The sequence below is a fragment of the Peromyscus maniculatus genome, chromosome 13 (assembly GCF_049852395.1).
Source record: "Peromyscus maniculatus bairdii isolate BWxNUB_F1_BW_parent chromosome 13, HU_Pman_BW_mat_3.1, whole genome shotgun sequence".
In the NCBI taxonomy this organism is placed as follows: domain Eukaryota; kingdom Metazoa; phylum Chordata; class Mammalia; order Rodentia; family Cricetidae; genus Peromyscus; species Peromyscus maniculatus.
In genome coordinates, this window is record NC_134864.1 from 50,987,660 (window position 1) to 51,014,630 (window position 26,971).

General features: G+C 46.1%; 1 long non-coding RNA gene across 1 annotated transcript in view; it reads right to left on the reverse strand.

Moving 5' to 3' along the window:
• Positions 1 to 26,971, reverse strand: part of LOC121822078 (uncharacterized) — a 62,355-nt gene that overhangs the window by 3,853 nt on the left and 31,531 nt on the right. The window lies entirely within an intron of this gene.

Consider the following 26,971-nt stretch of genomic DNA (forward strand, 5'->3'; position numbering starts at 1 on the left):
CATCAAGTGAAAGTCCAACCCCCCCCCCCCCAGCAATACTAAGCTCTAAAGGGAATAATCCTGCAGACTGAAGCCCACTGGATCTGGGAGGAGAGTTGAGCCTCCCTCTTTCCCTTCCAGGGTTACCAGTGAGAAAGGGCTTTCAGTGTCTGCTCCTTTATTTCCCACTCTCCAAACCCCTGGACATTTCAGAGGCCACGGAAAGCTCCATATAACCTCCCTTTCAGTTCAAGCATTACAGAGAAGGTTAAAAAGAGACCTTCTCGGGAATCGCTGTATCGAAATTCATTTTACCCTAATGGGTTATGCCTTGATTCCCCTCAGGCAGCTTTTGTTTCCCAATGGCTTTTTTTATCTGGATTTCCTGAGTTCCTCTTTGCCCGTAAACTCTTAACTTTTGCGGGGAAGTGATGGCACACTCCTTTAAGCCCAGCACTCAGGAGGCCGAGGCAGGGGGAGTCCGAGTTAAAGGCCAGATTGTTCTACAGAGAGAGTTCCAAAACATCCACAGCTGCACAGGGAAACCGTGTCTCAAAAACAAAAACAAAAACAAAAAAAAAGTCAAACAAAAAAATCTCTATTATTACTGAATTAAAGATTTAAGTCCGACTGGCTGCCACCCCTGATGATCTGAATTCCATCCCCATAACCCATAGTGGACGGAGAGAATGGAACTCCCCCCCCCTCACAATCTCCACACTCCTGTACTCCTGTGTGCACGTACCTGTGTGTTTCTGTGCGTGTCCATATGCGCACACAATAAACAAACAAATGTATTTAAAAAAAAATTTTTAAAGAGAAGAGCTAAGTATACCCTCCTGGGAATATACCCAGAGAATCCAAATCGTACAATAAAGGCACACACGCACCCCCATTTATCAAAGTATCATACACAATAGCCAAGTTACGGTGCGGGTAAAGAAAATGGAATATAAAAACATGATAGAGCCCTGATTACTCACACACAAAGAAACAAATCATGCCATCTACAGGAAAATGCTCGGAATCAGAGATTGTCATGTTAAGAAAAATGCAGCAGATTCAGAAGGACAAAGATTGTTTTTGCTCACACACAGGGTCTATATTTCTTTCTAAAAGGCAGGAAAGAAGGAGTAGTGTTTGGAAAAAGAGAAAGGAGGGGAGGAAGAAATAGGAGGTGTAAATATGACCAAATTACCGTTATACGCTTGTATAAAAATGTCACAACAAAATCCATAATTTTGTACAACGAACAAATACAAAATGAAAAAGCAAAAACTGCCAGTGCGGCTCCCTAGTAAGACATCTGAGGGGCACACACACACACACACACACACACACACACACACACACACACTGTGGGCTCAAATTCGAGCAGCAGGAGAAAACCCATGAACAGTCTCTCGGTGCTCCAGAGCGTACAAGCACCCAGTATGCAAGATCCCCTTTAAATCGAGTTTAGGTGACAGAGCAGCTAAGGGCAGCCAACTCTACCCTAAGACAGTCTGCGTGACACTGAAACGTGTGGTCGCCAAAGGACAAAGTGGGCTCAGAAGGTGAAGGCACTTGCTGCCAACCCTTGGAAGCCGTCGAAGGAGAGAACCGACATCTGCGGGCTGTCCTTGGATTCCAAATAGGTACTCCAAATACACACACACAATAAATACATTAATTAATTAATGGGAAGGGGCAAACCTCATAAACAAAAAAAATGCAAGGAAAGAAATGACGAGGAACAGAGGGAAAATAACTAAGCTAAATCAACCAAGAACAAGATCTACCTGCAGAAGAAAGGAATAAAAAAGCTGTCAGCCAAGCAGCATTAAAGCAGGCTTGTAGTTCCAGAACTCAGGAGGCAGAGGCAGCCACAGGGATACAGTGAGACCCTGTCTAAGAAAACAGAGTTTTAAAATAGGAAACGCCAGTATCTGGGAAGCTGCGGAGGCAAAGGCCAAGTGATGCCGTGCATCCTGTCTTCCCACAGAGCTCCCTCACGCCTGTACAATCTCGACGGTCTTTTCTTCAGTGCCGGGAATTGGACCCTGGCTCTTCTGCATACGCCAGCTAAGAATTCTACCGCTGACTTGTATCTCCCTGGCCTCTAAATGGATATTTCTACCAACTGTTGAATAAATGCCTTGAAAGTATTTTGTAGGTGGAAAAGGTCTTAATTCACTCCATTTTTCAAGACTGTGGGGGGTTTTTTATTGTTTCTTTAAAACGAAATCATTTGCTGTTTTTGAACAATCAGAAAAAAAAAAAAAAAACAGAAAGTAACGGTGTTAACTGATGGAAGGCAGTGTCTTGTATCTGCTTACCATCCATTGCCTGTGCTGGGTGAGCAGAGCTGGTGGTGGATTTTCCATCCCATACAGCAAAGCTGTACGGACTGTCACCCTGCCTCAGCATCCACTCTCAGTCTCAGCTGGACCTCTACACAGTTGCCAGTTATCACAGCCCCTCAAGGTTGACAGGTACAGTCCTGCCTTACACAACCTCCTCCTGGTGCCACCTCCCCAGGGCACAGCTGGAGACAATCTACTTGATTTACCCAACTGACCCCCAAGTCCCTTAGAGAGAGTTCAGACACCCCACTCTGGCCACGGATGTCACAGAGCCTCAGTGGAACTCAGGCTGCCTGATCTAAGCCCCCAACTAGGACTCCCCACGGGAATCCTGCCGGGGTAGCACCCTAGCATCCCCGACCCTGTCCTCCTCTTCTCCTTCTGGCTCCCCCCTCACTGTCTGATCCTCTGCTCTGGCTCTGCTCTGGGCAGCTTTTCTTTCCCACCGGCTCTGGAGGCCCCCTGTTCTCTGGGATTTTAATTATCGCAGTGATTGTGTTGGCCCCTGGGCTTTGTTCTCCCGCCGCCCCTGCCGCCTCCGTTCTCACCTGACCCTCACTTGGACCTCGCTCTCTCACTACTAGGGCTCCCCTAGACAGTATCTCCCCAGAAATAAACTGAATAAAAACCAGACAAGGACCACGGACTGTCTGGTAATACAGACACACACAGATGTAGGTGATAAGCTTCAGAATCGGGCTTTTAGGTTGGAAGAAAAAGCAATATGTATTCATCAGAAACTGCTTCATATTTTAAATTTTCATCTTTTCCTGGATTAGCGATATAACAAACACTTCAGACATCGGGCAGAGCATCAAGTCACAGCTCTCAGTCAGCCACGTAATCACCAAGAGGGAAAAAAAAATGGTACTCTGCTGCGCAGTGTGTTGCTAAGCAACAATGTGCAGTAGCTTAGGCGTATTCAATCTGTTTTCAATTTAAGATGTGTTCATCTTACAATGTGTTTATCAAGGTGTCACCTCATTATAAATCAAGGCTCATCTACAAAAGTAAGTTCCCCCTGTGAAGAACACCTGATCACCAGCCTGACACTTAACCATTATTAGGCCAAGCCACAGCAGCGTCCAGAGAGAGGTACACTGGAACATCCATGATCAGCTCCCTGGAATCTTGTCAGCCCAAAGCTAAGTCTCTCTTCTTGCCACAACGAAATTAGAGGAAAAGACGGCGACGCAGTAAGATGAGTGTGTGCTTGTGAACACCGGGGTCTAAGCACCCGAGACCTGCCCTTGGCCTCCGGGGAGTTCTTTTACACCCATTCCCAGAAACCGCACTGGGAGACACACAGCTCTGTCGCTGCGAGTCTGTAACTGTCCCATGTGCGGCACAGCATAACTCCCCAGACAGGTCCCCATCTACCCCGAAGTGTACCATCATAAATCCTCCCAAGGGAGGTAAACGGCATCTCCCGGTCTGATGGGGACAGACAGACTGCAGAGAGAAAGGACCGGTGGCCAGGGCCTCCCCTCTTCCCAGGAGAGAGCCGGCCAGGTGGGAGCTGATGGCCAGGTCAAGGGCTGAGGTATACAGGAAATTAATTCCCCTGGCGTTCCCAGAGCGAGAGAACATGGAAGCAAGTCCCCGTACCCACCGAGGGGAGCTTTACTGCGGGGGTCATCCCTAGCCAATGCTCTCTGTGGGGAATGGGCTCACAATCGGAAACCAATGGCACCACCACGGGACAATAAGTATGAAGATTGAGGTATCTATTTGGGGCCTTCCTTCTCTTTGTCCTTCTGACCCTAATGAAGAGACCTTAGAACAGGAAGCAGCTGGTTGGGAACAAGGACAGTCAGAAGGTGAAACTGGGGACTGCAGCTCACAGCGGGGGACTGCTTGATAGTATCAGGAGCTTGGCAAATGTCCAATGTGAGGGGGATATAATTTAGCTGCCTAGAAAGAAGCCATTCCAAAGATTTTTCTTGAGGGGAAAAAAAAAAAAGTGGTTCCAGGACAGCCAGGGCTACACAGAGAAACCATATCTCCAACAAAACAAAAAGTGTGCTGGGATGAGTTTAGTGGTAACCACTGGCTAATTATTCACAAAGTCTGTTACTGATCACCAGCACCACACCTACAAAGGGGAGGGAAGCAGCCTAATTGTCTTGTAGCTGGGGGCTATTCAAAAACAGAGCCTGGATTCGGACTCCAGGTCTGTCCGCATTCCTTATTCCCTCCTCCTGACTGAAGAAGACAATACCTAAGATTGAGGCTTCTGATGAATACAAGTCTAAAATAAAGTAAAACGAAAAAGATATTGTCAGGCGACCTCAAAACCAAATGTGTAAAGACATATATTTATAAAACAAAACCATACTAAATGTCAATTTGGAATCAAAATCCTGCAATTGGGATAGATTGAACGTTTTAAATTAACTGTACCCTTATCTTACTTTGGTGAGTTGTTTTCTGGGGAAACCGCCCGCGCTCACAGTCTCCCCTCTTAACTGCGTGTGTTCCTCCCGCACATCTTTGGCTGTGGGTGTCCAGTTTTCCTAACAAGCTGTGTTAACGTGTTATGGGACCGGAAATCTAAGCATGTTGTCGGTATGTGGCAGTAACACTGGATGGCGAATTAAAGGCTTATTGACATTTGAGGATCTTAATTTTGCCTCCAACTTTTAGACTAAAATGTTGCTGGAATATTCATTTAGAAAAGAATACGGGGACTGGAGAGATGGCAATGGGATTAAGCATACTGGCTGCCCTTGGAGAGGACCCAGGTTTGGTTCCCAGTACTCACATGGTGGCTCAAAATCATCCTTAACTCCAATTCCAGAGAATCCGACACCCTCTTCTAATGTCCATGGGCACCAGGAAGGGAGGTGGTGCACATACTTACATACATACATACATACATACAGGAAAAGCATTCGTACACAAAAATAAAATTAAAATAAAAAAGAATGACTATAAGCTGCTAAATTTTCAGTGCAGGGCTTAGGTAAAATGGCTGAGTAGATAACAGCATCTAATAGGAGCCCGACAGTCTAAATTTGATGTAAATTCGATGCCCAGAACTCATGTAAAGGTGGAAAAGAGAATCACGCCAGAGTGCATGCGCCTCCGAGAGAGAGAGAGAGAGAGAGAGAGAGAGAGAGAGAGAGAGAGAGAGAGAGAGAGAACCTTTAATGCAGTGTGTAAAGAACTGTGGACAAAATGAAGCCCAGCATGGTTTCACACTGCTGTAACCAGAGCAGCCAAGGCAATAGAAGTGAGGGTTCGAGAAAATCATGAGCTGTTGTGAGACTAAGACGTAGCAAAACAAAACGAAACGAAACAAAACAAAACAAAAAGGGAAAACAACAACAAGCTGCAGCAAGCTCCCCACAAAGGGTGTGTGTGTGTGTGTGTGTGTGTGTGTGTGTGTGTGTGTGTGTGTGTGTGGATTTGTAATTTGTATGTGTATGGATCCTTAACACAACCAAAAAAAAAAATCTCAATTGTGCAAGAAAATAGGAACGTGAGGACATGAAGGGAGAGTGGAGCACACCGGCTGTAAGCTAGGCAGCCACCACAGAAATGTGGCCACCCTGCAAACAAAGAGCCTCACAAAGGGAAAAAAGACAGACACGGCTGGCCGAACAAGACTCCTGAGGATGGAAGGATCGGAAGTGTCAGTCATAGTGGGAAAGAGGTTTCCAAGGACTAGGGGATGGGAAAGAAGGTAGTGCCAGCGTTTATGGGTCTCGGAGGTTCAAATTGACGAGAAGCGATAGTTCTCCGCATCTGCCACACAGTGTGAATGTGCACTGTGAACTGTATAGCTTGAAAGAAGCAGGCGTGGTGTTGTGGTTTGCACGACCCTGCTTTAAAATCCTGAGGAGGGAAAGGCCAGAGGGCAACCCTAAATTTGTTCTGCTTATTATGTTTCGCCTTTTGAGTCCAGGAAAGGCATAATGAAAGTTCTAGACTGCTCCTGCAAGCACCTGCTCATCTCACTCTGGTAGCTCTGTGTGGTCGTATAGCACTGGGCTTCCTCGGTCCTTGAAAATTGTGTCTGAAGATGGTCTTTCTCCCTGGTAGCTGCTTTAATATTTTACCTTCCCTCAGCTGAGTCTGGGGGACCGTGATCAGAACGGTTGGCACGGGCAACGGGGGTAGCTTGGACCTGACCGACACCATGGTCTGCCTGCTGTTCTGGGCTCACTTATTACCTGGTCCGGTGAAGAGCAGCACTGTTCACCACTAGTGAGCTCACCGCTAGTGGGAGCACGTCCCCGGAGGATGGCCACTGTGCCCGCGTGGTCTCTCGTTGGCATGGCGAACACCAAACGAGAGAGCTAGCCGAGTTCCTCTTGAACTGGGTAGAGTCCTGACACTGAGATATAAAAACTGTCACTAGAAGAAGTACAGTGTACAACAGGGTGTTCACTTCAGGGCCACAGGCATTTCAAGACAAAACTGGAGTGTGCCGTACCCCCGAAACAAGTTCAGGTTGAGAACACCGGGGTGTGGAACATCTGGAGAGCTCCGAGACTGGGATATAGCCCAAACACAACGGGGTCATATCATTCTCCAAAGAGGTTCAACACAACAGCTGGAAGTCTATGGGAAACCAAAACCCCAAAGGGCTTGAGGGGAGGGGACTACCCCAGAGCCCAGGCTTCACTTAGATGGGCAGTCAGCACAGCAGTGTAACCCAGTACCCAGCCCAAACAGGTCACTAGGGTATAAAGGTTAACAGATAACCCTAGCTCACACTAGATGCCAACCTCATCTGCGGAGGGAGCATGGGAGGTGTGGTCCCCTTCCGCACAGCCCACCCTGCGCATCCTTTAGTTCTGTGTGTCATAATATGTCATAATAAACTCCTAATCCAATAAGCAAATGGTTTTCTCCCGTTCTCTGAATGGATACAACAAACTAGTGAATGAAATGAGACGGCAGCATCACCTCGGGGATCTCGACTATGTAATTCTGCAGACTATTTCGGGGCACAGCGGCACAGAGCAGTAACAGTGTTCCCAGTTTTCTCCCCTTGGAACGGTTCGCGCAGCACCACGCTTGGTGGTGCTGCGGTCTTAGGGACAAGTCTGCTGTGAGCGGCAGTGGGCACGGTGCCCGCACCAGGAGCCTCTCTGTAGGGATCCAGCGTATTGTGACTTTAGCCATCTTGGTCTTAACTGCCCTAGCACACATCATCCATATCATTGGCATCATTGCGTCATCCGCATCATCCGCAGTCCTATGCATTGGTCAGAGTTGGGAAGAGAGCTGAGCAAGAGTACACAGCTCACCACTCATACCTGGACTACTCGGAAGTTTGATTTTTTTTTTTTTTGTTTTTGTTTTTGTTTGGTTTGGTTTTTTTTTTGTTTGATTTTGTTCGTTAACATTTACTTATCTATTTTTATGTATGTATGTATGTATGTATGTATGTATGTATTTTTAGAGACAAAAAAATCTCTATGTAACTAACTGGTCTGACTGAGAACCTACTAGGTAGTCCAGGCTGTCCTCGAAATCACAGAGAGAGATCCACCTGCCTCTGCCTCCCAAGTGCTGGGATTAAAGGTATTGTCATTTCATCCGGCTACATTTATTTATTCACTTATTGAGTGTGTGCACAGCGCACACGTGCTCTTGATGGCGCGCACGCCCCCGAGTGTTTGTGCAAGCACACCCAAGGGCGCACTTCTGCATACCGCAGCAAGCTTGTAGAAATCCTAACAACTGCGGTCTTCCCACCGCGTGGGTTCTGGGGCTCAAGCAGGATGCCGGTAAGCATCTTTACCCACTGAGCCATCCTGCTGGCCTTTTTTCGTTTTTGTTTTGTTATGGCTCTGTTTTGCTTTTTAAGGTAGGCAAGGTCTTGCCGTGTGGTCCACACTGGTCTGGAATTAGCAATCTTCTTGCCTCAGCCTCCCTAGTTTTAGTCCCGCAGGTATGTACCACCACACCTGACTCCCAAAGTGTTTGGATGGTGCTGGATATGGTGATGGTTTCTGAAAAAGACTGTGTACGTTCCGGTTAGTCTCAGCTAACCTTTGTCTTGTTTAACTTATAAACTCCTTCCTCCTGCTGTGGGCTACTGCCTTAGTGCCGAAGGCGAAGGCGCATGAAACACCTCTGGTGAAAAGCCTTGTCTTTAAAGATTATAAATTAGACATATAAAGAAAACTAAAGGTTAAAGTATGTTTTTAAAGGTTCATAAAAGCTAAAATTTAAAGGTATATATGACTAAGTTTACTGTAATGAATGGTTGTTGAAAATGTCTAAAGTTTACAAAGAGAAGCTCTTGCTTTTGCTTTTGTTTCTAAGTCCCCAGCAAATTGCATTTTGTACAACCTCTGGATCTGCCTGTCCTTTTCTTCAGTTTGAGAGCACCTTCAGTCTGGTTCTGAAACATCAGAACTAGTTTCTCCAAAACAAACATTTCACGCATTACAAGCTACTCTACAGTGAGTTCTGAAGGACTCAGCTTTCCCAGATCCCAGTGTGAAGTTCAGACCAAAATAATATATAACAGGAATATCCAGAAAAGCAAGACCAAAACAAAAACAACAATAATAATAATAAACAAACCCACAAGCTGAAGATGTCGGCACAAGCTAGCTCACACATTACTGCTCTCTCAACCAGTGGCTGCTGCCTAGGAGCAATTCCTAAGTCCAGAGCAGCAAAGGATCATTCGTGTCTGGTCCCAATCAGCACACTTCTAATCATGTCCTCCAGACTCGATTTAACCGGTACAGTAAGACACACAGATGTGAAAATGCTTTTCCATACGGAAGACAGTTTTATTTAATAGCTTTCTTTTCTAGTGTCTGTGTGTGTGTGTGTGTGTGTCTGTCTCTCTCTCTCTCTCTCTCTCTCTCTCTCTCTCTCTCTCTCTCTCTCTCTCTTTCTCTGTGTGTGTGTATGTGTGTGTGTGTACACGCACGCAGACTTATATAGAGACCAGAGATCAATTTCAGATATCACCCCCCCCCTTTCTCTTTAAGACAGGGTCTCTCTCTGTCTCTCTGTCTCTCCCCCTCCCACTCCCAGAATCTCACTGATTTGGCTAGACTGAGTGGCCAGCAAGCTTCAGGAATCCTCTTGTCCCTCCTGCCTCCCAGCATTGCCTCCCCACGTCCTGCTTTTACAGGAACTAGAAATCTGAACCCAGATCCTTGGGTCTTCACCCACAAGCCCTCATCCGCGCTCTGTACCATCTTTCTTTCGTATTGACATGTAATCATCTTGCCCTGCAGAGATCTAGAGTTGAGAGAAATAAAATTATCTTTTTAAAGGTCATCAAGCACGGTGATTTAGAGAACGGTGGAAGCAGGCACATTTAAGCACTGCCCATCAGCCCCCATCCCTAGATAAGCCAAAAGCAAATACAGGTCCTCATCCAAAGTTCAAGAAGCTACCAGAAAATTTCCTACACCTGGGAGGTGACATCCCTTCCCTTTCTTGTTGCCACATTTACTGTCAAGGGACTTGGCAAAAATTTAGTAACAAATTACTCGATACAGCGTCTTTTTAAATACTCTTTTTTTTTTTCTGCATTTGTTCACCACAGATTTTCCTCAGGAGTCATGTAAGACAGACAAACCATTCTAAGTCCCAAAGCCTGCTTCCCAAGAACCATGTTGAATTTTTCATCCTGAGTTTAGAAACTAAGATTTCCTGTGCAAAGCAGAGATGACAATTCTAAATTCATCCTTGAAATCACTGAAAGACAGTTTCACTGGTAGGTGTCATGGGTACATTGAGCTGGAGACATTTTGGCTTTGCTTGCATTTAAAACTGAAACAAAATAAAACAAAATATCAGAAGTTTCATTAGGCCGTGTAACTGAGTGGAAGCCCCTCCAAACCTGCCGAAAGCCCTGCGTTCTGTTCCCAGCGCCACATAACAAAAACAAAAATGTTTTGAGGAGAAAATCAGAAAAGCTGTTCAATTATTCCTCAGCAAATCGAATTCCATGGCGATTGGGAATGTAGCTTAGTTGTAGAATCTACGCTTCAGGGTTGAATACCCCAGAACTAGAGAAAAAGTAGATCTCCTCTAACATACTAACCTCAAAAATGGGATTGAAGACAGCGTTCAGAATTTCTCGTTTTCTCTCCTATCATAATTCGTTTATTGAGCAACACCAGCACTGAACTTCACGATGATACACAATCTCTCCCTCAGGTTTTCCTTGCTGATAATATGCTTAGACTGCAATTACGGAGCTGAATTATCTCCCTAAGACAGAACTGGCGAACCAGTATTAAAAAGACATGTCAAATTGGCTAATGAGTTGTTTGGCTCTTCCATTAGCAGCACCTGGAGAATGGGGATTCTGCATTTACAACCCATTTCCAGTACATAATCGCTCTGAAAGTGCGTGTTGCCGAGTGGTGAGACCCGAGGGCCCAGCTTTGATGAAATCCGACGGGTCTGAGGCTGCTGGGCACACGGCCCCTGACTCCACGCCTCCCGGTTCGGGCGTCCGACTCGGCAGGCTAACGAAAGCAGCTGATCTGCACCCCGAGCGTGGTCCCACTCGGCTCGGGACACCGGGTCTGACCCCGATCAGGTCTCCAGCGGGCCCGCTCCCCGCCCCCACCCCCCCACTCCGGCCACGCCGCGCACCCCACGGCGCCCGGTGCGGCTGCGGCCGCCTACAGCATTCGCGCCCAGCACCCGGCTTCCCGGCCGCCAAACCCACCGCCTCTCCCGGAACCGAGCCACTCTCGTGCCTCGAGGCTCAACCTTGCCTTCGATCTCTGGATAGAAGAAAACACTGCACTAAGGACGAATCCTGTTCACAATCTCTAGACACCGATCCCCCGCGGCAGGGGAGCGTGAGGGGCTGGAGGGGGGCTTAATTACTGATGGCAAGAGTTTAGTGGCCGTGCATAGACACAGACCCCAGGACTTGGGGGCTGGGAAACAGGTGGAAAGTAGCTGGGCGCTCCTTCCACGGAGCTGCTCCTTCTCAAGGAGCTGTTCCTCCAGCCTCCTGTTTCTAACTTGCATCCTCTGTAATAAACCTATAATCTTGTAAGTAAACTGTTTTCTGATTACTCCAAGCTATTTAGTAAACCATAGAACCTGAGGAGTAGTCATGGAAACCTCTGATTTATAACCCGGTCACATGCACAGGTAACCACTGTGGCTGGCGTCTGAGGAGGGGGGTTGGGAATGTTGCAGTCTTAGGGGATGAAGCCCAGAATCTGTAGAGATCTGGACTGCCCAGGTCGGCAGGGCAAGAATTCAGTTAATTTTTGTACTACAACCAATGTCTAAAAAGAACTGGAAAACTCTTGGTTATAGAAAAAAAAAATCTCTATTCTGGTGTTAGGAGTGAAACAATATTCTGAATATAAAGAGAAAAGTGGCTTTTCCTATAGTAACTAGATCCCTATAATGAAATTAGCAATGTTTTCTCTTGTAGAGGCTAGAGCCATTCTCTTTTCCAAATTGAAATTTAAAAATCAAAGAGCACGTCCTTTCTTTTGAAATTCAGCAGCGAAAACCTGAATGGACCCCTGCTAGCCTTACAGAGAGAAAGAGGGGGAAAAAGGCCTCTGATGCTTGGTCACCTTGGCAACGATTGTTTTAAGCTTTTTTTTTTTTTTTTTTTTTGGAATTTTGAGGAAGAAGCCTTGTCTGGCTCAAACCGGTTGAAACCGCACAGCCCCCTCCCCTTACCCAGGAGCAGCAGAAAATGTCTAATGGGCATGAGCGTCCTGTCCTTTTGACGTCAGAGGACCCAAAACCCAGCCTCAGGTCATGCTAATGCAGCCATTTTCTGAACAGGCGACCTATGGAGAGCCCTGAAGTTTGACTACGCACACACAGACCACCGTAGGCACAGACCGCCAATTACCTCAGCTCTCCTTCCCTCCAATCGCCTCTCCCCACACCTCAGACCACCGATTAGTCCCTATCTCCAGGAGGCGGGTTTAGTCCCCAGGCTCCCCTCTCCTGCCTGCCCGGCTCTTGAATTAAACCCTTTTACAGAAACTGTCCCCTCAGACATGGGCTTTCTCTAAACAGCAGAGACCAGCCTACTGGCAGGGTCTGACAAAGCGATCAATCTATCACTCTAATGTTTAATCTATTTCCACTTCCCTCCAAATTCCTAATTTCTTCTATTTGCAGTGTTCTTGTATTTTGTTTTCTTATTTGGAGATATAACTACACCCTTTCCCCCCATAAAACCAGTATAGATATCAAATCAAATCCAGTGGTTATCGGTATTCTGCACACTTCGTGAACTGGAGATAAAGCATATGAATATAGCATTCTGTATTTGTTGTAAAAAGTACACAAGTGCCTAGTGCAGGCCCTGGATGACAGCAAGACCAGAGAAGGTTTGACATTATTCTTATGGCCATAATCAGTTCTTTCATTAGTGTATATTATGGAATAATTCAGTTGACTAGCACATGACTTGTTAAAATGTCCAATTCCAGCTAATTTAATGATCAATGGCTCTGATCAAATTAGTTGTGGCTAATTTGTCCACATGGCTTTTTGTCTTTCTGCTGTACTCAGGTGTATACCAGAGCTATACCGTTGAGCCACATCCCTGACCAATTTGTGGTGTGAGTTGGTTTTGTAGGTACTGAGCCCAGGGAGTTTCATGTGTTAGTTATAAAATCCACCAGGCAACACCCCCAACCCATTGTGGTTATTACTGATAGCATTTTGTACTGACTTTTAATCCTAAAAGAAAATGTACATCATCTGAAATACAGTACAGTGAGCAAGGTAAGGGTGTCTCAATGTTACAGGAAAGCTACACTATGATGCTTCTTTCTCGCCGAAGTAGGATAATGTCCTGACAAAGGGATCTGTTTTGCACCATGTGATTGCATATGGGAGTTCACTTGATATCAGTACAACATAGCTGAGCTTCTCATCCACCCTTTGTAAACCAGCTGCCTTTCAGAACTGATCAATTATCTGCTGCTACAAGAGAGAGAGTCTGTGTAGGCAATCTCTGAGGTTTGATGAATATATTATGTACTGATTGCTTGAAAAAAAAAAACTGAAAAGCAAGAAATGGTCATTTTGTAAGAAATTGCTAACAAGCACACAATCAGTGTGAGCAGATTTCCCTTAGGATACCCAAAGGAATAGTCTCCAGTCCTTTTTAAAAATAAAGCTTTTAAGTTTAAAAAAATATGTATTATATAATTTTATTGAAAAAGAAGAAGGGTGGTTGGATGACAGAGTCTCTGTATCTCAAACTGGCCTTCCAGTCACCACACAAATGAGGATGATCCTGAATTTCAGCTCCCCTGCCACTGCCTTCTAAGGACTGGGATTACCGGTGTGCTGAGGACTGAACCTCTCTGCATGTACTACCCCATCACGCTATCAGTAAACTCCATCCTCAGTCTCCAGGTGAACATTCTAGGATTTCTAATAAAAAGTTAAAATGGTACATATTCTCTACAATTATTTTTTTCTTCCTGGATGTTGGAAAATACAATTGTGAAGAAATCTGAAAGTTGTATATAGCATTTGATATATTACATTTTTTTCCCTTCAAGACAAGCAGTTTTAAATTCATGCAAAATTGACTCTTTGATAGTTAAATTCCCCAAAGCAAAAGGCAAGAGAACTAACCCCGTATCAATAGGTGAAATGATATTTTGAAAGTGAGCTTAGTAAAGTAAACAAAAAATTTAGACCTGGGTTGTTTTTAATGTATTCTAAAACTGACCAAACTTCTTTGTTAGTGAATATAAGGAATTATAATTAATCAGGCATCTGGTATGGGGGGGGGCGCTAATAATGAAAAATCACTTCAAAGGCAAACGGTTTTTTTTTTTTTTTTTCTTTTCTGTTTTTCAAGACAAAGTTTCTTTGTCCTGGAGCTCTCTTTGTAGACCAGGCTGGCTGAAGAGATCCACCTGCCTCTACCTCCCAAGTGCTGGGATTAAGGACATGCACCACCACCACTGGCTGGAGTTTGTTTTATTAATTGTATTTAAAATTGCTGGGCGGCAGTGACATATGCCTTTAATCCCAGCACTCCGGAAGCAGAGGCAGGTGGATCTGTGTGAGTTCAAGGCCAGCCTGGTCTATAGGTTCTTCCTGATTTGCACCACCCAGGCCTCAGTCTACACCAGGGCAGCTCTGCACTTTCCACTCAGAGACTGGGGTGCTCACACACTGAATGCCCATTTGATGAGTGTCTGTCTCTCTCACACTGTACTTCTGCTTCCCTTTATTCTCCCTGAGCCTAGCACAGTGCCTGACCTAGGATGGCTCAATGATCCCTACTGAACCATCAAAACACTACTGGATGGGTTTTGAGAAAAGGCATTCATGCCATGGGCATCTTGGCATAGCTGAGAAGATGAGAACAGGTTGAGGAGGGAACTGGGGTGTGTAGTTCTCAGCAAATCCATTTGTTTCTGCATTCAGTTCCTCCTTTTAAAGGGGTTAAAAGGATGTTGGGTACCTGGCAAAGCTAGCCTCCCTCCTGAGAAGTTTTCATCTGTTCAACCACTCCATTCGACTTTTGATTGGCAACAGCTCCCATTTACAGGGAAAGAGGTAACACCCCCACACACACCCACACCTACACACAAACACACATACACACAAACTAACATCAAGAGTTATCAGCTTCCCTGCAAACCAGTATGGTTATCCAAACCAGTTTCCCTAACCCCATGCCAAAGGAGGCAGCTTGCAAGCACCAAGCAAGCCTAGTTCCATCCCTAACTACACGTAAGGAAGGAAGTACCAACCTTGCCTAATTGCCACAGCAGCATTTAACACATCGGGGAATACCTAGTGTTTCCGAAGTACTTGTTAAGTATGATACAGTGCTAAGCAACTTCGCTGCACTTTCACAGTTAATTCTCACAACAATCACAGGAGGTATTTCTAATCAGTTCAGAGAGGAAGGGCAACTGGTATCTTTTAATTTGGTCTGATTATGTAAATTATTTGTAATGGAGGGGCTATACTCAACTCATTTAGTTATTATAGCAGATGATTGATTGGCTCGATCATTAGTGATTTTTTGTTTTTGCATTGAAGCATGCATGCGACAGGAGTGCAGTTCTGGAAGGCATTTCAAGTGCACATGAGAGCAGCATGGTTTTTGCCTGGTGTCTACTTGCTGTGTCTGTGGTGAGCTAAACTTCATGAAGTAAATTAGCTGTTTCATCCTGCTTGGAATTCAGTCACCTAGGAATTTCCTTTTTCTGTTTTCGGAGTATTAACCTAACCTAACCCACTTGTGAGCCCAAGAAGAAAGTTCATACACGGAGCAAAGGGTCTTTAGCTTGGTTACATTAGCTTAGCTTTGGGTCCCGCTGTATCTGTGGCGGGGCTAAATTCTGAAATGCTTAGCAAACCAGATAGCTCAGTGGTCAAAAGAACTTATATCCAGAGGCCCCAAGTTTGGTTGCCAGCACCCCCATCAAGTGGCTCATAACTGCCTATAACTCTAACTCCCAAGAGACCCAATGCCTCTGACCACTAGCCACCACAGGCACCTGCAAATGCATGCACACACATATACTTAATGAAGAAGGAGGAGGAGGAGGAGGAGGAGGAGGAAGAGAACAAGAACAAGAACAAGAAGAACAAGAAGAAGAAGAAGAACAAGAAGAAGAAGAAGAAGAAGAAGAAGAAGAAGAAGAAGAAGAAGAAGAAGAAGAAGAAGAAGAAGAAGAAGAAGAAGAAAGAAGAAGTTTATCTTTAAACTCTGAAAACTCTGAAATGCAGGGGCTGGATTGATGGCTCAGTAGTTAAGAGTGTTAAGAGGACCCAGATTTTATTTCCAGCACCCACCTGGGAGCTCACAACCAGATCCAATGCCTTCTTCTGGCTCCGCAGGCTTGGGCATGCACACAAAGTGGGTAAACACACACACATAAAATAAAAAATAATAGTGAAAATTATGAAATGATCTGCAGAAGAGACATACTGAAAGCGCAAGCTTGGAGAATTTATTATAAAATCTTGCTGCTGGCCTGCTGTAGAGGCTAGAAGAGGGCATGCGATCTCCTGGGACTGGGGTTACAGACAGTTGTGAACCACCATGTGGATGCTGGCAATGGAACTTAGGTCCTTTAGAAGATCAACCTGTGTTCTTAACCTCTGATCCATCTCCTCACCCCTACAAAATCCACATTTAACTTAAATCCAGAGGACGCAAGTTTGGTTTCCAGCATCCCCATAGGGTGGCTCCTCTGCCTCCCGAGTCCTAGGACTAAAGTGTGATCCACCACCCCTAGAAGTCACCAGGCTGCTTTTAGTTTTTTGTCCACGCCCCCCCCCATAACTGCCTATAACTCTAGCTCCCATTGCCTGCATATGGTACACAGACATACACAGTGGTAAAAACGCCCATGTTCATTTTAAAAAATCAGTAATCTTTCAATGTAGATTTTGTAGGCAAAAGATAACAGGAGTGTTGCTGAGAACAGCACTGTGAGAAATGTAAACATTGGTTGTGACCTAAAAACTAACCTGCCTCGTGTCCGGAGTTTCAACTCGGGATTCGCGGTGGTGTCCTCGATTGTTTGGAGCCACCCACTTGGTGCAGCTAATAAGTACATCACACCTTCTTATCTGGGGACTGAGGCTAGAGACGCCTTCTACTGACACTGTATTGTGGTTCCCTAACAGCCTCTCCAAAACATGCTGTTGAGAGCTCCAGGGCTTAAAAGGACAGTACTTAGATTTCATTCACTAACCACGGTGGAATTACTGTGTCTTAGAAATCAGTGAGCCTTGAACCGGGCGGTGGTGGCGGCGGCAGCGGCGGCGGCGCACGCCTTTAATCCCAGCACTGGGGAAGCAGAGGCAGGTGGATCTCTGTGAGTTCAAGGCCAGCCTGGTCTACAGAATGAGATCCAGAACAGCCAGGACTCTGTTACACAGAGAAACCCTCCTGTCTTGAAAATTAAAAAAAAAAAAAAAAAAAAAAATCAGTGAGCCTGAAAACCTCTTGCCGGGTGGTGGTAGTGCACACCTTTAGTCCCAGCACTGGGGAGGCAGAGGCAGGTGGATCTCTGTGAGTTCGAGGCCAGCCTGGTCTACAGAGCAAGATCCAGAAGTCACCAAAACTACACAGAGAAACCCTGTCTGGGGGATGGGGGTGGGGGGTCGGGACAAAAAACTAAAAACAGCCTAGTGACTTCTAGGGGTGGTGGATCACACTTTAGTCCTAGGACTCGGGAGACAGAGGCAGGTGAACCTTTGAGTTCAAGGCCATGAAAGGCTTCATAGTGAGACTTTGTTTCAAAACAGTGAAACATCAAATAACATCAATACATTGTTTTGTTTGGAATGAAATAACAAATATCTAACATGGATAAGAAACTTCTGTAAAAATCCAAGCAACTATTTTAGACTCTACAGATTACATACAGTTTCTATGACATGTTCTGGTTTGCACATACTATACACATTGTGGTAGTATGAATGTAATTGGCCCTCATTAGCTCGTAGGGAGTGGCACTATTAGGAGGTGTGGCTTTGTTGGAGGAAGCATGTCACTGTAAGGGCGGGCTTTGAGGTTTCCTATGCTCAGGATACCACCGAGTGTGACAGTCAACTTCCTGTTGCCTGCAAAGTGTAGGACTCTCCGCTCCTTCTCCAGCACCTCCAGTCTGCCTGCACTCCGCCATGTCCCACCATGATGATAATGCACTGAACCTCTGAAACTGCAAGCCAACCCCAATTAAATATTTCCCTTATAAGAGTTGCTGTGGTCTTGGTGTCTCTCATGGTGTCTCTTCACAGCAATGAAAAAACCCTAAGACAGACAGACAGACAGACAGACACACACACACACACACACACACACACACACACACACACACCTGGCCAATCTAAGGGTTGAACACATACAAGCACCCAGAAAACCGCTGGCTTTCACTGCCTTCAATTTTAATCTACACATTTCTTTTTTGTGGTATTTTTGTGAAGGTAGGGATTGCTTTAAAAAAAAAAAAGAAAGAAAGAAAGAAAGAAAGAAAGAAAGAAAGAAAGAAAGAAAGAAAGAAAGAAAGAAAGAAAGAAAGAAAGAAAGAAAGAAAGAAAAGAAAAGAATACGAGAGGTTTATATAGCCCTGGCTAGCCTAGTATTCACTCTGTAGTCCAGGCTGGCCTTCAACTTTTAGACATGCAGTAATCCTCCTGTCTCTGTCTTCTGGGTGTTGGGACTTGCTACCTCTCACTCTTGATGTCATATGTTACTTTTGTAATCTGAAAACAGTAAAAGTTAGTAATGATGTTTTGACAAAAGTTACTCTAAGACCTATAGCAGACAAACACTAGCTAGCCATTCCAATCTCTTCTTGGTCTACCCTCTTTATTAGAGAGGAAGAAAGAGGACAAGTTTAGAACCTTACAGGTTACAGCTCCCTTACACTCGGAACATGATGGTTCCTCAGAGCAGATGACGAGGTAGAAGCCCTGCTCTCCCTTCTCATTCCCCTTGTTTCAGCTTTAAAAACGGGCACAGAATTGCCAGGGGTGGCGGCAGCGGCGGCGGCGGCGGCGGCGGCGGCGGCGGCGGCGGCGGCGGCGGCGGCGGCGGCGGCGCACGCCTTTAATCCCAGCACTCGGGAGGCAGAGCCAGGCGGATCTCTGTGAGTTCGAGGCCAGCCTGGGTTACAGAGTGAGATCCAAGACAGACACCAAAACAACACAGAGAAACCCTGTCTCGAAAAACAAATGAATAAAAAAAAGCGGGGGGGCACAGAAACCAGGCATGGTGGCTCACACCTGTAACCCCAACATGCAGGAGCCAAACAGGAGGACCACCGCGAGTTCAAGGCCAGTCTGGACTACAGTGTGAAACCCTACTCAATAAATAAGTAAGAATAAATAAATAAATAAATAAATAAATACGACGACGAGAGTTCTATATAGAGGCACCAGCAGCGCTCAGGCACTTGCTCTTCAGCCAAGAGGCCAGGCAGGCTGCGACAGCTGTGGATGGTTTGGGAGCTGACGGCAGTGGAGACCAGCTTCTGCTCCCGATGGCTCCCTGACAGAAGCAGCGGCGGCGGTGGGGTGACCAAAGCTAACAACTGCTGTGGCAGCTTCCCAAGTCAGCAAATGGCCTCCTGAAAATAGACCGTGCCACAGCTTCCTCGGGGTCCCTGATCCTACGGCAGAGCTCTCGGGTTCACTTTTGGGCACTCAGCCTAGGATCTGTTCCTTCAGTCCCCAAGTGACCACAGCTTCTCTCCACAAGCCAGCTTCAGTCAGCTCATTCTCTCTAGATGGAGAGATCACTGTGAAGCTAAAGACGGAATGCCAAGGCCACAAGCCGTCTTTCTAGTCCTGCCAGCAACAGGTGAGCTAGGAGCCACACTTCTAGGGGGGAGAAATAGGCTAACGAGATGGAGTCCTCCTAGATCAGGGTCCCGAGGCTTCTTATCAGTCGGCCTAGAATTTGAACCCAGCCCAAGTGAATACAAACCTGGTAAACTATATATGCCAGCCTGGTCACTCAGACCTGCGGGCTGCCTATGGAGGTAGTGTCGCACTTCTTCAAATACATGATGGATTTTAATCCTTAGGTGGAAGTCACAGACCCCACTGAGAATCTGATAAGACTACAAATCTTTTTTTTTTTTTTTTTTTTTTTTTTTCAGAAAAAGTTCACACCCTACCCAGGCTCAGTGGTGCACACCTATAAACCCCACACTTGGGAGACTGAGGCAGGAGGGCAGTGAATTCCAGGCCAGCCTGGGGTACATAGTGAACGTGGAATAGTCTAAGCTAGACCATAAAGTAAAGCTCTGTATCTGAAAGTCAATCAAATAGAAAAGAAAAACCCCACGTGCTGTTGTAGGGAACTGATATGATCAAGTTAAGAGCACACTCAGGAAAACACGGGTGGAGATCAGTGGTACTGCACTTGTGTGTCCAAGACCCCCAGTTCAGTCCCAGGGAGTCAGGGAACATACTTAATAAGCATTATTCTTCTTCGTGTCACTGAATCTTAAGGCTCTGGGGTCTAATGATCATAAAGCATCTATCAAGTTTTGTGTTTCCAAAGAACTGAGTCCATTATTACCCTAATGGGCTTTCCTCTCAAAGTCACTTCTCCCTCAGTCCTCAGCCTTCAAGGTGCCAAGAAACACATTTTCACTGTGCCGGTCCCCCTTTGGGTAACAGAACCCTCAGCCTCACACAGGGTCTGCCCGCATGCTTTTGTTTTTAGGGGGGGAATCCCCCTTCCCGTCATACAGTAGTGAATGTAGGTAGTAATTACAGATATAGCAAAATGCATATCAGTAGGGCGATGCCTAGAGGCTAAGGATCGTCAAGGCAGATGTCACCTAAAAGGGTGACCTGGGTTTCATTCTCATTCCTGGTGTGGGGAATACAACCTCCCTCAGTTCTTCTCAAATGCTGTTGATTATCTCTGCTCAGAGCCTCCACCATATCCGTGAAGCACGTTTCCTTTTGCTTAACAGCAGTTATACCTAGTGCCAGAGCCTCAGAAGGCAGCGCGGGGTGGGTTTCTGTTGTTTTTTCTCTGTAAGTCACTCTGTCCAGCCCGCACTCCAACAACATCCAAGGGGGAAATATGCCTCTGGAGACAGACAGACTGAAAAACAAGGACAGTCCAGTCACCTCTGCATTCCAGGAGCTCCTAAGCACCATAGGGGTACAATTCACATCAAAAGGCAGGGGATTTCTTCACCACTGCCACCGGCAAAAAGGCACTGGTGAGGGGACAGGAAAAGAAGACACAGAATTTCGACACAGAATTTCAACACCGCTTCTTTGTTTTTCTAAACGGTGCTGCAGAGTAAACAGTCCATTGTTTTCCATAGATATTAATGAGACCTCAACGGTGTGGGGGGAAAGCCCTGCTGCACTGTGAAGGCACGGACTGTTGAAATTAGCTGCCACACAGGAGAAGCAGAGATTAGGTGTCGTGGTTTAGGTGTATTTGAAAAGCAGCCCCTGGGGAACAGTGCGTGCAGGCAGGTAGTATGAGAGGCAAAGGCGTTGCCAGGAAACCAAAGCAGGGGGTGGGTGAAGTAAGAGAGAGGGGGAGAAGTTCATAAACGACGACGACGACGAGGACCTGCTGGGGAGGGGATTACTGCTGGGAGGGAGGGTGGCTTGGTCCTGCTGGGGACCATCTGACAAGCGGCTAGAACCTGCTACGGAATATCCCACTGGGAGACCGGGAAGCTAGGCTGTTTAGCTGCCTATCTGTGATCACAGCTTGATAAACGGGCGCCCGCCAGGACATTAAGCCCCTATGAAAGCACTAGGCCGGGGGCAAGGATGGTCACTGTCCCTGGTCACCTGCCACCCGGGGGGCAGGTGACCTAAGAGTGGGAGTCTGTTTTTTTTTGTGTGTGAGACAGACAGAAAGACTCTTTGGGGGGAGGTTAAGCAATACTGGTTGTAGGAGACCACTTCCGGGCTCTAAATATTCGTTCAAACCTGCCACACGTCAGCTCCTCGCATCTTTGGAAGATGGCAGCAAAATAATGCTAGGGAAGTGCCTGCATCCCAGTTCCCAGTCACTGAAAAACCGAGGTGCCGGGAGCTGAGGAGGAGCGGGAATCAAGGGGTGACATGACAGGGACGCAGCATCCATGATTCCGAGCCCCCTGCTTATCTCACAGAGGGGAAGGATGGAGCAACTCCATTTTGACTTGTTTACCGCAGGCAGCCCTCCTCCTCCTCCTCCTCCTCCTCCTCCTCCTCCTCCTCCTCCTCCTCCTCCTCCGTGCGGCAGAAAGAGCGAGCTGAATAAGACACACCATCATTGTGTCCCCTGCACCTCGCCCACTCTCCTCAGATAATTGCCATCTCACGGCCTTCAGCCTGTGAGCGACAACTCTTAGGAATCTCGCGGCCTGCAGCCTGTGAGCGACAACTCTTAGGAATCGCTTTAAAATGGTTCCTTCCCAGCATACAGATACGTGTGTGTCTGTATAGATTGCTGCTCCGTTTACAACAGTAAGGAATCAGCCCAGACATCCATCAACAGACAAATAGATAATAAAAGCGTGGTACATATACACAAGGCAATTTTATTCAGCCATAAAGAAAAATGAAACTATGAAATATACAGGAAAATGTATGGAGTTGGAAAATGTTAATTAAGTGAGGTAACACTGGCTCAGAAAGATAAATGCCACACATCTTTTCTCATATGAGAATCTTAGCTTCTAATTATTATATATGTGTATTTATGTGGGAGTGAGTGTGGGTAAAGGTCAGAAAGCTAGAAAGGGCCCCAGGAGAGGGGGAAAGGCTTTAATTGAGCGGGGGAGGGAGGATGATAGCATAAAGGTGATATGAAAGTAGAAAGGAAAATATGGGGGCAGAAAGGAACAAGGAGAAGGACAGGGAGACGGGAAAGGCAAAGAAACAGACTCAAACTAAACATTATGAAAATGTCAAAAGGAGGAGGCTGGAGCGACGGCTCACCGGCTAAGGATTTGCCGCTTTTGCAAAGGCCTGGATTCAGTTCCCAGGTCCTACATGATGGCTCACTGCCATTGCTAACTCCAGTTCCTGGGCAGCTGATGGTTTCTTCTGACCCCCTGCGAACACTAGGCAAGCATATGTCGCCCCTATTTACAGGCAAACAAAACACTCACACACAGAAGACAAAATAACAAAAGGAAGCTTATTGCTCTGCATGTCAGTTTTTAAGTTTTTTTTTTTTTTTTGGTTTTTCGAGACAGGGTTTCTCTGTGTAGCTTTGCGCCTTTCCTGGAGCTCACTTGGTAGCCCAGGCTGGCCTCGAACTCACAGAGATCCGCCTGGCTCTGCCTCCCGAGTGCTGGGATTAAAGGCGTGCGCCACCAACGCCCGGCTTGCATGTCAGTTTTAAAAGTGAATAGCCGACATATTTTTAAAGCTAAAATAATAGAGCTAGGCGGTGGTGGTGCATGCTGTTAGTCCCAATACTCAGGAGGCAGAGGCAGACAGATCTCTGTGAGTTGGAGGCCAGCCTGGGCTACAGAGTGAGTTCCAGGACAGCCAGGGCTACACAGAGAAACCTTGTCTTGAAAAAACGGTAGATAGATGATAGATAGATATAGATGGATGGATGGATGGATGGATGGACGGACGGACGGACAGACAGACAGATAAAATGACTGGGGATGTAGCTCAATTGGTAGAATGCCCTGCGTTCACTCCTGCACTGAATAAACCAGGCATAGAGGTATACTCTTATAATCTCTGCCGGTGCAGAAAGTAGATATAGGAAGACCAGAAGTTCAGGGCCATCCTTGGCCACATAGTGAGCTTGAGGCCAGCCTAGATGATATGAGACCCTGTCTAAAATATATGTATATAAAATAATAAAAATAGTGAAGTTCAGGAGAAAAAAAAAAAGATGATTTCTTTCCCACAGGCTCCTATTGGAAAAGTCCAGCCCCCTGCACACACTAGCCTTCCAGATCATATTCAAGCAATCTCGAATCCCAGGTTGGACCAAGCTGAGACCATTGGGCAAGGATCTTTACTAGAACCTGCTAGAAGGGTGGGCAGCCAATTTCTGCCTCGGTGAGATAGACCACAACCTCAGCGGCGGCGGCGGCGGCGCAGGGTCCAGAAAGCTTTGTTTTTCCATCCGCAGGAATGCAACTATAAGACAAGCTGGTTCTAGGAAGCATTAGCCAGTTTAGGCACTGGACAAATTAATTACATTCCTGCACAGTAGGGCTCCTCAGAGACAGCGGGGAGAGCAGCTAAGGGAAGCTGAGGGGCCCAACACTCCAAGTTTCAGACAGAGAAAAAAAGTTCCAGATCCTGCCTGAAGATGGGGAAGGAGTTCTTAAATTTTATCATGCTGGCGACTGGAGCTCCCAGGCATGACTTTGGGTCGAAGTCGCCAGCCAGTCACTCTCCTCCATTGCATCCTGGGTGTTTAAAAGTTCCACGTGCCTCATCCTGCACGCACTGGCACCGCGGCTCCTTTCCTGCTCTGATTTTAGGGCTTGTTGACCAGGTTTCCTACCTGAGGGATAAATCACTGTGACCGGAAGGGAAGAGGTGGGTATCACGATGATGCCAAAAGGGATCTGCTTTTAACTTTCGTTCCCATGACAACGTGAGTGAAAATCCCAGAAACCAAAATGGAGAACTCGTCCTGGCTCCTGACTCACAGACCTGTAGAACACAGGGGGCGTCACTCCAGGCCATGAGCTTCCCTCTGGGCCCGGAGGAAAAGGTGCTGCCACTAATATCCTGCTGAATGACAGCTACTTTAAGAATCCACTCTTTTCTTCCTGTATTAAAGTGATTCCTAAATCACACAGGCTAAACTCCGCTGCAGTAACAAACTATCCCGACATGGCGATGGCCAAAAGCAGCCATAATTCACCCTCAGGCACGGCACAGCCACTGTACCCTGACTAGACGCTCCAGTTGATTTTACTCATTCCAGGGCCCGGAAGGAGGAGGCAGATAGTCTCAGAAACGCTGCCTGTCTTCCCAGGCAGAAGGAAAGACTATGGTGCATTTGAATGAATTCTGAATTTTCTTTTTTAAAGGCGGGCGGAGCAGAGGTCCGCCCTCTCTATAGGATCACTTTTCATTAAAAAAGAAAGGAAAGGAAAGGAAAAAAAGGCCAGCAAGCTAAGTTTTCTCAACCCTTCCACTTACTTCTAATTTTTTATTTATTTACTTAACTATTTGGGGGGTATACAGGTTTGTGTATGGCTGCGTGTATGCCACAGGTATAGAGGGCAGAGGACAGTTTGTGGGAGTTGGTTCTCTCCTTCTGTGATGTGGGTTCTGGGGACTGAACTCAGGTTGTCAGGCTTGGCAGCCCCTCTATTCCCTGAGCCATCTTGCCTGGAGTGCCCTCAGTTACTGTGAGGACTCTCCTCCAGCCTTTCCAAGTTCTTACTGTTCTCCTGGTGTCCTCCATCCCCTCGGGCTGAGCAAGGCACATACGAGCTCACAGAGACTGAAGCGGCAAGCACAGGGCCCGCACGGGTCTGCACCAGGTCCTCTGAGCATACATTATAGCTGTCAGCTTGGTATTTTCATGGGACTCCTGACTGTGAGAATGAGTGGGTCTCTGACTCTTGTGCCTGCTCGTGTGTGTGTGTGTGTGTGTGTGTGTGTGTGTGTGTGTGTGTGTGTGTGTGTGTGTTTCCTTCCTGTTGGGTTGCCTTGTTCATCTTCTATATGAAAGTTTTTGCTTCATCTTATTATATTTTGTCATCTTTGGTTGTTATTTCTTAGAAACCTGCTCTTTTCTAATGAGAGACAGGAAGGGAGTGGATCTGGAAAGGAGGGAAAGAGAGGAGAAACATGGAGGAGCAGAGGGAGGGAAAACTAGAAAATTATAATCAGGATATATTGTATGAGAAAAGAATATTTTTTTTTTTTTTTTTTGGTTTTACGAGGTAGGTTTCTCTGTGTAACAATCTTGGCTGTCCTGGAACTCTCTGTACACCCGCCTGCCTCTGCCTCCAAGGTGCTGGGATTGAAGGCATGCACCACCACGCCCAGCTCTTTTGTTTTTTAATAGTCTCCTGCTCATACCACAGATGTGTTAAGAGAACAATTATTCCTGTGGAAGGTTCCACATTTTAGACGCGGCTAATCGCTCTCTCACAATACGGTGTAGCTTCTCCTCCATCCCCTGCGTCCCATGGAAAATGTTAGACACGTGATCAGACTTGCTTCAACTTATTTAGGGAAAAACCGCTTCGAAATTGATGCTGTCCACTTCTGAGTCTGTGACACCCAGAAGCACAGAACATAACACTAAGATTGGTGAGCGGGTAACAACCTGACTATGAATTCCCCCTAAACCTTTAACGTAGATGACCAACATCCACAAGACACACTGCCCACCTGGCTCCATTATGTCCTCAGGGTTACACACACTCACTCTCTAACTTTATCATCTTATTAGGCAGATGTTTTATGTAAAGCAATTATTTGGCCATCTTGTAACATAGGGTGTACATAAACTCCAAGAAAAAAAATTACTTAATTCTTTCCTTATTTTCAGGGTAATCGGAGTAAATGAATAACGATGCCCTAATAGCTTCTAAATGGTGACAATGAGTTTGTCCTTAACTACGACCATGAACTCATATATTTTTAATATACTTAAAAGGGCAGTCATTATTTGTCTTGACTCCTGACCAGAATGCCTCTTCCAAGACTAGAGAGTGGCTCTTCAGGACACAGAATGGTTTCTCTCATTTCCCCCTTTTCCCTTCTTATTTTTGTTGTTACTGTGTTTTGGGTTTTTTTGTTTTTATTTGTTGTGTGTTTGTTTTTGAGACAGAGTTACATAATATCTAGTCCTGGCTGGCCAGGAACTCAGTACACAATCAGGCTGAGTTGGAACTCCCAGCAATCCTCCTGCATCGGCTTCCTAAAAGCAGGGATACAGTCACAAGCCTCCACTGCGGGCAAGCCCTGGGGGTCTGGGCATTACGGATGCTCACCAGTACTGGATCTCACTGCTTCCCAGTGCCTCGCACGGCTAAACTGGAAGATACATTTTTAAGAGAGAAAAGTAATTCTGAGTTCATTTTGTTTTTCCAATTTAAATTTAAGATTACAATGTGTTGGCTTAACTTCCTTGATTTTTATACATTATCTTTTTGCTCTTACATGGAATGTAATATCTTCATTCACATTCATACTGATGTGAACTTAGATTTCATTTTAGTTTTCAATAG